The 14,514-nt window shown below is 51.9% G+C and overlaps 1 long non-coding RNA gene across 1 annotated transcript; it reads right to left on the bottom strand.

Annotated features, from left to right (window-relative positions):
- Window positions 1–520: 520 nt before the first annotated feature.
- LOC128597723 (uncharacterized) lies at window positions 521–2,383 on the bottom strand. Its single transcript, XR_008383321.1, has 4 exons — window positions 2,193–2,383; window positions 1,613–1,688; window positions 1,290–1,403; window positions 521–858 (listed from the first exon to the last, which is right to left on the bottom strand). It is a non-coding gene; the product is annotated as an uncharacterized LOC128597723 (long non-coding RNA).
- Between the last annotated feature and the right edge of the window lie 12,131 nt (window positions 2,384–14,514).

Genomic DNA, 14,514 nt, shown 5'->3' with positions numbered 1-14,514 from the left:
GGGGGGTTCCCTAGCCGCTGAGCTACAGGCACCAAGCCAACACACATACTATTATTGTCCCCATTCTATAGACGAAAAATTGAGGCTCAGAGGCTGAATAACTTCCCAAGGTCACACAGTTCTTACACAAATAGGACAGGATTATGGCTTGCTTGGTCTGACTTCAGAGATGTTCTTACCACTTCATCTCCTGGGGCCCTTGGTGAGCCTGGGGTGGACCAATGAACACATCACACAAGCTCACCAACCACATCAAACACTCTGCCATTACATTTTGAAAATCTTATTGTTAATGATGGTGTATTAGGGTTGGGAGATTATAAGGGATACTCTTTTCTGTTTTCCAAATGTTTGTTAATGTGCTTATATTATCTTTATCATTATAAAGATAAATATTCAAAAATCATCTACCAAGTTGCTTCTGTCAAGCAGCTAGGGTAATTGTGATTCAGAAGAGGCTGCTGGGTGCGGAGAGGGAAACAAACCAAACATTTAGAGCAGTGTTTCTTAACCTTTTCCGTCTCATGGCACACTTGAACCTACAGTTAAACTTCTGCAGCACCCTTAACTTATGTTGATCAGAAACAGGAGTAAGAAAAAGAATATATTTACTGTGCTTTGACCTTCTTTCAAAAATAATTTAATTCATGATCTTTAAAAATTTTCACAGCACACCTAAGATCCTCTCATGCCACACCAGCGGAACGTGGCACACCGGCTGAAGATTCAGAGATTCTCCCAGCCCTATTTCCCTTGTTTCTCCTCAGATTGCCAAAAAGTCACTCACCTGCACTGCATTTCTTTGCTTTCACACAGAGCTATTTTCACCAAGCCATGTTTGAACACTGTCTTCTTTCTCTGAGGACCAATGGATGAACACACACGTAAACCGTCTCTGCATTTCCCATAACATTGTTCTTTCCGACACTATCTGTTGTATTGGTCACATCCTTTGCAAAGATGCAATTGACAAGCTCCTGTTGGATACATAGCTAGGGGAAATGCTTTCTTGATCAACCGAAAGCGTCCAAAGAGCTCAACCATGTTTCTTTGCACTCATGTTGTTTTCCCAGTGCTCAATAAAGTACTGGGCATTTACTATATGCTTGAGTGTGACCAAGAAGTCCAAAGGAGCAATTTGCTTCAGATACTGCTGGATCCAGGGGTCTAACAGGTATCATCAGGGTTCCACCCTTCCTTTCTTGCGTTACTGGTTTTACTCTCAGGTAGGCTGATTGCCTGTGGCAGCCAGAACAGCCACATGCGTTTCCAAAGTTACTTCCACATACCAACTTGCGACGCTGGAGCAAAGACAGCAAGTACAGCCTTCCTCCAAGTCCCAGGATGAATTTGATCAGCCAGCTGGGGTCACGTGTCCATCGCTGAACCAATCAGGGGGTTGCCTAGGGGAATGAGGGCCTCTGATTGGCCAGGTTTGGATTAAATCCCACCCTGAAAGTTAGGGGGAGGAGCCAGCTGCATCCCACTCCAAGGCCCATCCCACTCCAAGGTCCAGCAAGGAAAGGCTCTACCGCCAGCAGCAGAAGGGTAGAAGGAAGCAGGCTGAGCAGAAACCAGAACACTGAAGTCTCTGTTCTCCCAGTGAACCAACCTGGAGTCCAGATTCTGCCCCGTCTGATCTGTGCTTCCCCATCTTGATAAATGGTTACAACCGCTCACTCCTGTTCCTAGAGCCAAACAGTTACAGATTATTTTTTGCTCTTTTCATCCCCTCCCCTGCAGGTTGATGGACACTTGAAGTATATGACTACTAGGTCCAGCCACCCTGCAGCCCAGCAGCTGCTGGACCCCCAGCCCTCATCACAGCTTCGAGAAGCCTGGAGCAGAGACAGCATTATGCCAGCTGTACGGGTGAATATGCCCAGGTCAAGCTGGGCTAACTGATGGTCTTTCCTAAGTTTATACTGGAAGCTGGCAGCAGCATCTGGGCAGAGTTCAGATCTCCTGGTAGATACCCACTGGGGCACCACCCCAAGTGCTCTGACCCTGTGCACTACCAGAACAGCACCAATGCACCGAGCACCCCTAGTCCAGCTGCCCCCTCCAGCCCAGCCAGGGCCCAGGGTTCACAGCTTGGGGGTGCTGGACAGCTTCAGCTGCTAGGGGTAGAAGGACAAAGCTCCTGGGTGTAAAGGGAACCTGTGATCACTTCTGGGACCATATGCAGTTACCTTTCTTTGGGAGTTCCTGGACATCCTGTTCTGAGGGTAGCCGTCGCCACACCAGCTGCGTCTGTGCGCGCATGCGCTGGGTTCTCTGCGAAGCCGGGCCCTACACCACGGAGGAAGAACTTGAGCCGGGGCCAGTCGCAGCTGGGGACAGACTTGCCTTTACTCATGGGATCCCTGGAACTGGGACATTTTAGTCTCTGATACAGAAAGAAAAAAAATGCTGTGGTTCAGATTCCAGCTCAGCTTTCTTGCATTGCCTGGGACCCACAAGGTTTCTGGGCAGGCACGGTAGAGCCCAAGGCAGTTCACTCACTCTGTTCCAGTTAGAAAGGCCTCGCGGATTTGCCCAGCCCGGCCTGGCTTCCTCACAGGTGGATCTCATTTCTTCCTGGTTACAACTCCCCGAGAAAGGTATCTGTTCATCCGTGTCAGTCCGGCCTTCCGGGAAGCAGATGCTGAAGTGGGGTCAGAGGTACAGCAGGTATATTGGGGTGATAACAGGGGAGGAAGCACCTCAACCTTAATGAGATCTGGCAAAGTGACAGCCACCCTAACAGGGACGTCTGCAGCAGCAAGTGAGGCCACGAGGAAACCTGCGTTGGGCACCAACGAAGGGCGGGTTCAGGAACCCCTGCAACACTCAATCACTGGCTGAGGGATGCCTGGGAAGAGGCTGGCTTTGCTCAGCTGGAAAGCAAGTCTCCACAGCAGTTCTCTAAGGCAGACCCAAGCACCTGATGGCAGTCTCATGGCCCACTTCACAGACGCAGACCCAGTACCAGGAGGGATCCCTGGCTCCCCCAGGGGCACACAGTTGGCATGGGGCAGAGCCAGGCTGACCGGAGAAGCCTGACTCCAGAGCCCTGCTCTTGTCAGGCCCTAGGCTCAAGACACTGGGGACCAACACACCCTTTTCCGCTGTCTAGGTGGTGCTCTGGGACACATCTCCCTCTCATCCTCCAGGGAGAGTTACAAGCAGCTAACCAAGACGATGGCCTGACACAGTGTCCAGGGCCTTGCTGGCCTCAGTTGTCCCTGAGAAGCATGAGAAGGGACGGCCCATTCGTTCTTCATATCTTTACAAATATCAGGAAACTCTTGTGTGGCAGCTCCAAATCTAACAGGACTCATCAGAAATCCACAGTGTTCCCACTCTGTCCAGCCCCGTGTCTGCCTGGGTAGTTCCAGGCCATCCATCTGTCACCATAGAAGCACTTGCCCTGATTCCTAGACAGCCCAAGCCGCCTGCCCTTGTGCCCATGAGACCACCTCAGGACGTGATTTGGGGGCTGCTTTTTCACCCCCTTCCTATTGTCAGCCCCATGATTTTCCACAGATCCAGTTTGGGTTTTTTGTTTTTGTTTTTTATTTTTTTGAGACAAAGTCTCACTCAGTCACTCTGGGTTGAGTGCCTTAGCATCACAGCTCACTGCAACCTCAAACTCTTGGGCTCAAGCGATCCTCTTATCTCAGCCTCTCAAGTAGCTGGGACTACAGGTGCCCACCATCACACCTGGCTAGTTTTTCTATCAGTAGAGACAGGGTCTTGCTCTTGCTCAAACTCCTGAGCTCAGGCAATCCACCTGCCTTGGCTTCCCAGAGTGCTAGGATTGCAGGCGTGAGCTGCCACGCCAGTCTCCACTTTGGGTTTTAAGAACTGAACAGTGCAAAGCATTTGGCCCACAGGGTGTCCTACAAATGGAAACTAACTCTCTTAAGGAAGAGGCTGACTATGTGGGAGATCTGACCTATTCCCAATCTGTCCTCCCCCTTTCAGGGAAAGGCCCACCCACTGTCCCATGGCTCAGGAGGCTGAGGGAGGTGGACCTAAATAGCAAATAGAGAACACTAGGACAAGAGGAGGAAGAGACCAGAAGACAGAGATGCTCTAGCCTGCTCTTGAACCAGGTGCCCTGGATTTTCATTTTGTGCTGAGCTCTGCAACTTGTGTAGCTGTCCTGCTTCTGTGGGTGGTTAAGGGTGCTGGTGCCTCCCTCACCCCCCACGTGCCTTCTGTACTCACAGGACTTTCTGACAGCACTGAGACCCTTCCCCAGGGGCTGTCTCTGCAAGGAGAAGTAGCTGGGGGAGGTGGGCTCCCCTGGAACAGCCTAACCCGCAAATGCAGGAGTTTCTAACAGGGGGCGGGGTGAAGGAACCCCCACAATTCTGTCAGCCTCTCTGAGCTCAGGTCCACCCCTCACACTCCCACGGCAGCCCTGAGACCTTGGTCCCATCTCCCCACCCCCTCCCCAGCACGTGGGGGCCTTTACAGCTGCTGTGCCTTTTGCTGGGGCTTTTCCAGTCTTTTCCATCCTGGCTCCTTGGGCTGTCACTTTCTTTTTTTTTTTTTTGGTAGAGTCAGAGTCTCACTTTATGGCCCTCGGTAGAGTGCCGTGGCCTCACACAGCTCACAGCAACCTCCAACTCCTGGGCTTAAGGCGATTCTCTTGCCTCAGCCTCCCGAGTAGCTGGGACTACAGGCGCCCGCCACAACGCCCGGCTATTTTTTGGTTGCAGTTTGGCCGGGGCTGGGTTTGAACCCGCCACCCTCGGTATATGGGGCCGGCGCCTTACCGACTGAGCCACAGGCACCGCCCTGGGCTGTCGCTTGCAATGCCACCTTTTGGGGGGCCTCCTGAACTCCCTACTAAAGTCCCCCTGCCCACTGCTGGCCCTGTTGCATTCTTTTTTTCTCTTTTTAATTTTTTAGACAGAGTCTCACTCTGTGCCCTGGTAGAGCATATGGCGCCATAGCTCATGGCAACCTCAAACTCCTGAGCTCAAGAGATCCTCTTGCCTCAGCCTCCCAAGTAGTTGGGACCACAGGCTCCCACCCCAAAGCCTGGAGAGTTTTTCTAGTTTTAATAGAGATGGAGTCTGGCTCTTGCTCAGCCTGGTCTTGAATTCCTGAGCTGAAGCAATTCACCCGCCTCGGCTTCCCGGAGTGCTGGGATTAGAGGCTTGAGCCACTGTGCTTAGCATAGTTGCATTTTCTTTACGGTCTCTTCCTCTGTGTCTCTGAACGGACCTTGGGACCTTGTCTCTGTATTTGATTATGTGTCTGTGGACACCCTGCCCTTTCACTCTTCCTCCACAGCTCCCCAGGGGGCAGGGCCCTGTCTGTTTTCCTCACTGATATGTCCTCAAACACAGTGCTGGGCACATGGCTGGAGCCCAGTAACTCTTTGGTAAAGAACGATCCGAAAAGCCTGGTACAAAACAAAAATACAGGGTTCCGTGTTCAAGAGCAGGAAACAATGCCTCCTTTTCTTCCAGAGGTCAGGCTTAGTGCTTGGGTTGTGAGTCCGTCTAAGGGATGGCTTCCAGGTGGCCAGGCCCAGACCCAGATGGACAGCCCCTCATGGAGCAGGATGCAGCAAGGGTTTGTTGCAAAATGCCCATCTCATTCCATAACCTGCTCTCGGCGGGCGGCAGGCAGTGCGCTTGAGAGGCCCAGAGGGAGAGCGGTGATGCTGCTTCAGCTTGAATGACTAGGGAGGAGGTGAGGTGCTGGGTACGCTCAATTATCACCCCAAACCCTATCATCACTCATAATCTGCCTGAGATAAATCACAGGCAGGTAATTATTATGTCAGTCCAGGTAGCAGAGAGAAGTTTTAAAATAGCAATCAGAGAACTTCCTGGTTAATTCAAATCCATCCTTAACACCCTCCAGGGGACAAAAGTGCTTCAACTGTGGAATTGACCAGGCGGAGAGAAATGCGATTGCTTGATGCAAAATGGGGACTCCTAGACTTAATGTTTCTCTCCGTCAGCTTTCGGAATAGTGCATCTGTCAGAAGCCCTAAATCAATGATCACCCGTCCAGAGTAAATCATATCACAGGACATCCTATTTCCTGTATGGCAAACCCAAACTCCCCAGGCTGTCTGGGTGACCATGACTACCTCTGCCCAGTACCGGCCTTAGGACCCAGGACTCCACTTAGTTCTGTCATGGGCCCACTTGATTTCCCACACCTGTATGCCCTCTCCCATCCAAATACTGACAAGGCCCAGCTCAAGCCACCTCATATGCCCAGGCCCTTCATCCCTGGATTTGCCTCAGGAGATCTGCCTCTTGTCACTACTTCAAAAGGCCAATGCTGGGTTTATCTGTCACTGCACTGGTCAGAACCCAGGGCTGTGCCAGCTCTCGGCCCCTCCTAGAGCTGGCTCCCCGTTCTTACTCATTGGCCTCTAGGACCAGCTCCTTTGCTGGGCAACAGAAGCTGCCTGGATAATTTAAGCCATTAGAATGAGAGTGGGTTTACTAGAAAGGATGCTGTTTGCAGGGAGGTCTCTTGGGGGCAAAGAGCAGAATACACAAACCACCCTGGGCTGGGAAGACTCTTTCCAGGACAGGCTGGCCTCAGATGGGGCTGGATTCAACCACAACTTCTGGGCTCTGGCTGACTCTGATGGTGACATTCCTGGGATCTTAGTGGTGGCTCATACCTGTCCAGCACAGATCCATTAGGACACAGAAGGCAATTCTTCCAAGTTGCTCAGACAAAAGCCTTAGAGGTAGTTCCAATGGGGCCTGACGATGTGCAGAGTCATACGCACGCGCACCTTAGAGCCAAGCACTGTGGCCCCAGAAAAGCAATGTTCTGAAAGGCATAGTCCCAGTTCCCATGCTGCTGCTCAAAGAGCTGAACAAAATCAGGGTGGCTTGGAGGGCTGGAGGCAGGAGTTCTGGGGTCTTCCTTTCCCTGGGCTGGCCATGAACAGGGCACTCAACTTCACCACCTCTCCTGAGAAACTCTACTCAGCCAGATCTGAGTCACAGGTGCCAGAGCTCTTTCCCCTCCTCCAGGTCAGGGAACCCTCTGAGAGCAAGGATGTCCCCTCAGCTGCTGCTAAAACGTGAATGCTGGCCAGGGACAGCACCTTGTGCCTGTAATCCCAGCAAGTCAGGAGGCTGAGGTGGGAGGATCATTTGAGGTCAGGAGTTGGAGACTCCTCTAGTCTCCAGCATGGTTGTGCCCTCTAGAAAAACAAAACAAAACAACAAAAAACCTCCACCTCTAAAAAAGTTAGAAAAATCATCCGAGCGTGGTGGCATGCACCTGTTGTTCCAGATATTCGGGAGGATCTCTGGAGCCCAGGGATTCGAGGTTACAGTGAGCTTTTGATTGCACCCCTGCACTCTTGCTTGAGTGACAGAGGGTCACCCTGTGTCTACAAAAATAAGTAAATAAATAAAATGTGAACATTGCTACCATTGCAATCCAGGCCACTTTAACTTTTTCTCCTTAGTTAAAAATTGCATAATTTTGCTTTCGATGTCACTAGTCTGTGATGCAATTCCATGATTTGTCTGAGTAGAAAATTACCCCAAAGTGCACCCTTCCCCTGGGCTGGAAGTCTGGGCACAGTCGATGCGACAGCAGGGATTGGGTGTGTGGGGAGTGGGTTGTCTATTTTTTCCTTTCCCGTGGCTCAGGAGGAACAAAACGCCATTAGTTTAGGGGTGATAGGTAATGTCCCAGGGTGTCCTTAGCTGCAGGCCCCCTCCCCTCCGGTCCCGAGAATGTGATCTTTCTTATACACAGGTCAAAGTCCCTCAGCCCTCAGCCTGAGACCTACAGATCGTAAGTTCCAGCCCTTTGTCTCAGGCCTCCCTGCATAGACCCCCATCTGCCACCAGCCCTGTGTCTTCTCCCCAGCCTCAAATCCTGCCCTGACTGGACCCTGGGGCCTGGGTGGGGCTCCTCCACACCTCTGCGCTGCTGTTGACCTGGCAAGCTCTTCCTGTCTTGTCTATCAGGGACCCCTAACCGGGGACCACACTGCTTCCCCCACCGTGGAGATGAGCAGGAGGAGCCACCCTTACCTTTGAGCACAGCAGCCCACCATCCCCAAGTCCCTAGAACCCTGTGGACAGGCCGACCCTGCTGCCCTGTGATGTGTCTTCTCCCCTCCCTCTGCTCGGGGTGCCAGCTGGGTGTGGCAGACGGTGGGTGCTCAGTAAACGTGTACTGAATGGAGGGTGGGACACCCCCAGGAGTTGGGACCGCAGTTGCTGCCAGCCCTTGTCAGGATCTTAAGATAGGAAGTGCGGTTGGTGCTGCAGCACCCAGAGGTTAGAACCTCTCAAGAGGGGGACATGGAGAATTTGAAAACAAGGCCAGGAAAATCTTCTTTGGAGCTTTCCGCATGAGGAACCATTTAGACTAGTGTTTTCAACCTTTTTTAATCTCATGGCGCACTTGAACCTATAGCTAAACTTCCACGGCACACTTAAATTATGTTGATCAAAACAAAGAGATTGAAAACGTCTATACGTACCGTGCTTTGAACTTCCTTCAAAAAGTAATTTAATTAATGATCTTCAAAAATGTTTTCGACACCCCTAAGATCCTCTCACGGCACACAGGTTGAAAACCACTGGTTTAGAGCAAATGGAGTTGGCCGCCTCTTCCCTCCCAGCCTGAATTATTATTATTTTTTGAAACAGAGTCTCACTATGTCGTCCTCAGCAGAGTGCCGTGGGGTCACAGCTCACAGCAACCTCCAACTCTTTTTTTTTTGGTTGTAGTTGTCATGGTTGTTTGGCAGGCTCCGGTTGAATTCGAACCCACCAGCGTGTATGTGAGTGGCGCCCTGGCCGCTGAGCTGCAGGCACCGAGCCTCCCAGCCTAAATTAGAGCCTTGCCCTGGAGGCCCCCCAGAGAAGGAAGAGAGTCCCGGGAAATGTCATCCACCTGGAATGGTGGATATGCTGAAGACAGGCGCTCCCGGCCTGTTGGGAATGGGGCAGCCAGTCTTGGCAGGTATGCACAGGGCTCCTGGGGTCCAGTGCTGGGGCGTCATACAGGGAAGCTGGAGGTGACCACTCTGTATAGAAGTTTTAACTAGAGAATGTGGCAGCACAGTAAGACTAGAAATAAAGACAAAGTCAAGCAGTTACAAAGATTGGACAGGGGGGTGGCGCCTGTGGCTCAAAGGGGTAGGGTGCCGGCCCCATATGCCAGAGGTGGCAAGTTCAAAACCAGCCCTGGCCAAAAACTGCAAAAAAAAAAAAAAAAAAAGTTGCAAACAAAGATTGGAAAGGAAGAGACAATATTATCATCCTAGCAGGGAATATATTTATATTTACCTAGGAAGTCCAAGAGAATTAATTGCAAAACAATCAGAGCCACTGAGAAAACCTTGAGGAGTGGTGTGATGAAAGATACATAGAGAAAGGCTTGGGGCCTGTAGCACAGGGGTTACAGCCCTGGCCACATGCTCCACGGCTGGCAGGTTTGAATCCAGCAGGGGCCAGCTAAACAATGACAACTGCAACAAAGCAATTGCTGGGACTCGTGGCGGGCACCTGTCGTCCCAGTTACTTGGGAGGCTGAGGCGAGAGAACCACTTGAGCCCAAGAGTTTGAGGTTGCTGTGAGCTGTGACATCACAGCACTCTACCAAGGGTGACAAAGTGAGACTCTGTCTCAAAAAAAAAAAAAAAAGAAAAGAAAGAAACAATACATAGAGAAAGAGCCAGAGCTTCCCAGGTGCCAGTGAAAAGCTGACTGGAAAATGAAATGCAAAAGGCTTCCTTCATAACACCAGTAAAGCTAGAAACTACGTGAACTTGACATGCCACAGGCAAGACTCACCTCAAGACAACCATAAAACCTTAAAAAAGACAAAAAGACAAGCCTTGGTCAACAGAAATGGTCCTTTCTCAGATGGGAAGATGTGGTATTGTAAGGATTCAAGTTCTCTCCAAATTCATCTGTGTTTTTATTGCACTTCTAAAGGAAAAAAATGTCAATAACAAAAAAATGCTCATAATCACTCACACACACACAAACAAAAGTAGGCGTGGTTGGGCTAAGGGGCACTGCCACGGCCTCAACTTACCTACTGCTTCCTGTGCCTGACAGGATGAGGAACGGGCCTGCTCCCCAGACTTGCTCTCGTGGGGTCATCAGCAGTGTGTTCTGAAACTATCAAGGTGGGCAGGCTGGGCGGCATCAGAGACACGGTGGGCTGCCGGGGCAGCATCAGAGAGCAGGGAGTGCCGGTGGCCCTGGGGAGGGGCCTGTCTTAGTCTATGCGGGCTGCTATAGCCTCAACTGGGTAGCTCATAAACCATAGAAATTTGTTTTTCACAGTTCTGGAGGCTGATAAGTCCACGATCAAGGCTCTGGGGGATCATGGCAGAGTGTGTGGGGAGGGCCTGCTTTGCAGTTCGTAGGTGGTGCCTCCCTACAGTGTCCTCACGTGATGAAAGGAGAAGACGGTTCTCCCGAGACTCTTCTCTTTTTTTTTTTTTTTGTATTGTTGGGGATTCATTGAGGATACAATAAGCCAGGTTACACTGATTGCATTTGTTTGGTAAAGTCCCTCTTGCAATCATGTCTTGCCCCCAGAAGGTGTGGCACACACCAAGGCCCCATCCCTCTCCCTCCTTCACTCTCTCTGCTTTTCCTTCCCCCCACCCATGACCTTAATTGTCATTAATTGTCCTCATGTCAAAATTGAGTACATAGGATTCATGCTTCTCCATTCTTGTGATGCTTTTTTTTTTTTTCCTGGTCAGTGTTGTTTGCCTTACCAAAAAGGGGATTCTTTTCTTTTCTTTTCTTTTTTTGAGGCAGACTCTTACTCTGTTGCCCTGGGTAGAGTGCTGTGGCATCACAGCTCACAGCAACCTCAAATTCTTGAACTCCAAAGTTCCTCTTGTCTCAGCTACTCGGGAGGCTGAGGCACATCCTCAGGTGCACATCCCAACACCTGCTTAGTTACATATTTTTTCTATTTTATTTTATGTTTTTTTAAGTAGAGATGGGTTTTCACTCTTGCTCAGGCTGGTCTTGAACTCCTGAGCTCAAGCAATCCACCTGCCTTGGCCTCCCAGAGTGCTGGGATGACAGGCATGAGCCACAATGCCCAGCCTGAAGCCTCTTCTATATGGGTATTCCTCCCACTCGCCTCCCAAAGGCCCAGTTTTCTAACACTGTGACATTGGTGATTAGGTTTCTACATAAGAATTCAGAAAGAGACACAACATTCAGACCATAGCAGGACCTAATGGCTGAGCCCAACTCACAAACTAGACCTGTGAGGTGGCTCTCTGCTGAGATGTCCCTGGCCCTGACCAGGCAGGAGGAGAGGGCAGGGGAGGGCCTGTGAGAATGTGACCCTCAGCCATGGGGGGCTGCTTTACCTCTGTCCTGACCCTCTCCCACAGCTTCTGGGGCTGGGGAGGTAGAGCCTTGTGTCCCCTCTGGTCTTCCATGCACTTGTTGTGTGAACTGGACCATGTGTCCCCTTGATGCCTCAGTTTCCCCATTTGTAACGGGGGGGCGGGCATTGGCTGGATTTCAGGGCTTTTCAGCAAAGCCTGCCTTCCTGGGAAAGTGGAAACTGTTGTCTTATAACTTGGTGTCCAGCTAGCTGGGAGGGTTGGGTGGGCCAGACAGAGGCTGAAGGCTCAGGAGAGCCTGAGAATTGTCCTATCCTGAGTGTGGCTTTTCCAGGCCCTGGGGGTCTTGGGTCATCCCTCCCATTACAGAGGAAGAGAGAAACAGATTGGCTGTGGGGAGGGGGCACGGACCCAAGAGTGGGTCAGGACTCAACCCTGCATCAGGCCCTCCTCTGTCCCAGCAAGCCTTGCACAGACAACCCAGGGAGCTTCGCTTCTGGCTCCTCCCAGCTTGCTTCCTCCATGCTGATTCGGGGCATTTCGCTGCAGGATTCATGGCAGGGCCAGAAGGGAGCTGAAGGCTTTTTCCTTCTCAGAGCTGAGGTTACTCTCAGATTCATGGGAGCCATAAACCCGCGCCCTATTTCTGCTGTAATTGAGGCTATTTGTATTGTGACTAAAATAATCAGAGACAATTTTATTGGTATATTTTTAAAAATAATTACGTCCCATATATTTAAGTTATATAACTGCAGTGGCAATCTGATTGAGCTCCCCGGGGGCCCAGCTTGAAGGGCCTAAGCTGGGGCAGCCCTGCCCTGCAGCACCCCCATCCCCCAAATCTCAAGCAGAAGCGACGCTGACAGAGACAGGTCTCCCAAAGCACAGTCAAGAGCCTTCCAGGGCACGTGGTGTGAGGATTCTGGGGCAGGCATGGCAGCCCCGTGACCCCAGAGCACTGCAGGGAAGTGGGGAAGGGGTGAGGGGCTCTGGAGCCTGCCCACACCCTGGCTCAGCTCTGGACTTTTCGGTGGGGGTCTGGTGCTTTGCCATCAGCATAGAGTAATTCCTCTTTGGGCTCCCCACCACCCCACTTTGCTGTTTTGCTTTGGGAGCAGCCCACTGCCCCAAAAGCTCTGGGGTGGACCAATCAGAGCTTCGTATTTCTCAGTCATGGTGATTGGCTCAGGGGAAAGCATGTGATCCAATCAGAGCCAATGGGAGAGCGCCTGCTCTTCCGGCAGGTGTGGAGTCGCCCTCTTACCCCACAGGATGCGGATGCACCTGGCAGAGAGATGTGGAAGGGACAGGCCCTGATAGTATTATTTGTACACCTGAACTTGGAATTCGGGCTACTCCTGGAGTTTCTGGCGATGTGAGCCAATACATCCCTTTTGGGCTTACTCCTGCTTGAACTGGGCTTTTGTCACTGTGACCAAAAGGGTCTTCTGATGGGACTTCTGCAAGCCTCCGTTTCCCCCACCTGTAGGGAACGAGTACTAGCTCTTGAGGGTCCGTTATGACGAAGTAGGAAGATTATCTGTGTGCAGCGCCCAGCACAGCACTTGTGGCACGCTAGATGCTTGTTGCCAGCATGAAATGTGGAGAGAAGACAGGGAGAGGTTACCAGGAGAACCGCAGCCGAGGAGGCGCTGTCCCACGCCCATAGTGGCAGGAGGCTTGGCAGCCCCACTTGCCTTCTCCATCGGCCCCTGCTCCGTGGGCCCAACGCTATTGATTGCTCTGAGCCAGGGCCCTTACCTCGAACTCAGTATTGACCCTCCGTACAGGCACACGCAGGCCTGCAGGGAGCAGCCGGGAGGATGAGAGGGGGACGGACGCACCCCTGCTGGGAAGCGCCCACCTCCAGCACAAGTGGAGCCTACTATATGTTTATGACTCTGGGTCCTCCGATGCCCTGTTCCCAGACTCAAGGTGCCCAGCTCGGCTCCAGAATCTCCTTCCTCCTCAGCAATCTCTCTAGCTCTCTGCCGCATTCCCACCCCACGGTGATTTCCCCTGCGGCCCCACACCACCACCAGGCGCTGGAGACCAGAAAACTCCCACCCGCTCTGAGCAGGCTTTCCCTTTCACACAGCCTTTGCCCCAGAAGCCACATCTGTCAAAGCTGCTAGAAGGTGGTGGGAGCCTTGTGGTCCTGCCCCAAGAAAGCCTTCTCTTTGCTGGTTTCAAACCATCTTGTTCTTACATAGCAATGAGGGCTCGGGCACAGCCTACCTCTGGAATGACACCTTCCATCTCCAGAAGCTTGTTCAATGGGTGCACGGCTCCAGGAAGGGCCAAAAGGAGAACTGAGGCTGAACAGCCAGCTAGCTCTTGGGACCCCAGACTCTTCCGACTGTATGGTTTCATGGAGATGCACACAGTTTCACGTGCACCTTGTACTCACCCACACTCACACGTGCTCATGCACACTTCCACGCACACTCTCACACCAGCATGCTCAGACACATAAATGTGCACTCGTGTTCATGCATAATATATACGTGCTCTCACTTGTGCACACAGGCAGCTCGTGTGTCCCAAAGTGCTTTAGGAGAGCAGAGGAGCCTCAGCAGCTGCCCCTTTAGGCATTTGTCAGGATCCACACATCAAAGGGACTGTGTGTTGTCAGCTCAGGAGACTCCTGCTCCTGCCAGCCCATGTCCCCTCCAGTTCTCAGGGTCTCTAGTCCGACATGGAGGTCGTCACTGGCATCCAGCAGTCCTTATAAATGTTGGCCCCACCTATTCCATGGGACATTCTCTCGGCCTGGCCCCAGGAGCCTCACCACAGGTCCCCTGATTTCATTCTCATCTGTCATCAGACCTGATGTTCCACAGATGGCTTTGAAAATCCAATCACACTCACAGGCCCAGACATGAAGGTACAGGGGACATCAGCCCAGCAGGACATCAGCCCTCTCTGTCACAGGGAGATCAGACCTGGTGCATTCTGCCTCTCGGTCTGGGTGACAGGCCTCCCCTTCTTGTGTCCTACAGTGCACAGCCTGACAGTGGGCATACTGTAATGACCAGCAATGACCAGCAGTGACCTAAAAGACCTACTGTCCCCACTGACAGCCTCAGGAATTCCCAGGTATCACCCCTCCCTCAGGGAACCCCTGACAGGTCCCTAGACCTTTTCCCCACCACCATCTGCATACCTAGGGC

This window comes from Nycticebus coucang, chromosome 10 (genome assembly GCF_027406575.1).
Source record: "Nycticebus coucang isolate mNycCou1 chromosome 10, mNycCou1.pri, whole genome shotgun sequence".
NCBI classification, from domain to species: Eukaryota; Metazoa; Chordata; class Mammalia; order Primates; family Lorisidae; genus Nycticebus; species Nycticebus coucang.
This window is presented reverse-complemented; position numbering and strand designations above follow the sequence as displayed.